This window comes from Salvelinus sp. IW2-2015, unplaced genomic scaffold, assembly GCF_002910315.2.
Source record: "Salvelinus sp. IW2-2015 unplaced genomic scaffold, ASM291031v2 Un_scaffold4053, whole genome shotgun sequence".
Classification (NCBI taxonomy): Eukaryota; Metazoa; Chordata; class Actinopteri; order Salmoniformes; family Salmonidae; genus Salvelinus; species Salvelinus sp. IW2-2015.
Genome location: NW_019945325.1, coordinates 11578 through 12913, shown reverse-complemented (window position 1 = coordinate 12913; position 1336 = coordinate 11578).

Below are 1336 nucleotides of genomic sequence, written 5' to 3'. Positions count from 1 at the left end.
TCCTCCAGTCTCTGTTCCCTACTAATCTCACTGCAACCCCTCCAGTCTCGTTCTCCTACTAATCTCACTGCAACTCCCTCCAGCTCTTCTCTTACTGTGCCGTCGCAATCTTCATTCTCTCTCTCTCTACTCTCTCCTCTTCTATCCTATCATATCTCCCTTCTGCAAAATACTTATACCGCATGTTTCCTGATTCTGCCTCTTCAACCCTACACTCCTCCCTTTCCGCATCCTATGATTTACACTGTCCCTTTTCCTCCCCTCCTGCTCCATGGCTGAGTGACTCCTTGAGAGTTTACAGAACAGGGCATTTTTGCAGCTGAGCAAAAATGAAGGAAAACGTCACTTCCGGAGGACCTATCATCCTTTCACTCCCTCCTCTCTACCTTCTCTTCCTCTGTATCTGATGCCACGTTTTATCACTCTAAATGTGAAGTTTCTGCCTCTAACCCTAGGAAACTCTTTTCCACGCCCTCCCTCCATCTCTGAGGAGGACTTTGTCAACCACTTCTAAAAGAAGGTTAACGACATCTCTCCTCATTCACTCAGCCAATTGAGTCCAATGGCCTCACTCACACAGAACTACCCTATGCCTTGACCTCGTTCTCCCCTTACTCTCCAGATGAAATCATGTGACTGGTGCGGTCTGGCCGCCCGACAACCTGCTCACCTGACCCCATCCCCTCCTACCCGCTCCAGCCCATATCAGGGGACCTTCTCCCATTCCTCACTTCCCTCATCAACTCATCCCTGACCACTGGCCGCATCCACTCTGACTTCAAAATGGTCAGAGTCACTCCCCTCCTCAATAAACACTCGACCACTCTGACATCTAAAACTATGATATTTATTCCCGAAACACTTTAGCGTACTGTCTCTGACCAACTCTCTTGCTATCTTTCTCTGAATAATCTTCTTGACCCTAACCAGTCAGGCTTTAGGATGGTTCACTCAACTGAGACTGCTCTTCTCTGTGTCACGGAGGCTCTCCGCTCTGCCAAAGCTGACTCTCTCTCTCCTCTGTTCTCATCCTCCTAGATCTATCACCTGCTTTTGACAKTGTGGACCATCATATCCTCCTCTCCACCCTCTCAGGGCTGGGCGTCTAAGGCTCTGCACACTCTTGAACTGCTCCGACCAGGTGGAATGGAGAGGATCTGTGTCAGCACCATATACTCTCACTACTGCTGTCTCCCAGGGCTCGGTTCTAGGTTAGAATGTGTTAGAGCAGGGCTGGAACCAAAGCCTGCATACACAGTAGTTCTCCAGGAGGAGGGTTGTCCACCTCTGGTGTAAATGGATACAAACAGTAGTTCTCCAGGAGGAGGGTTGACCA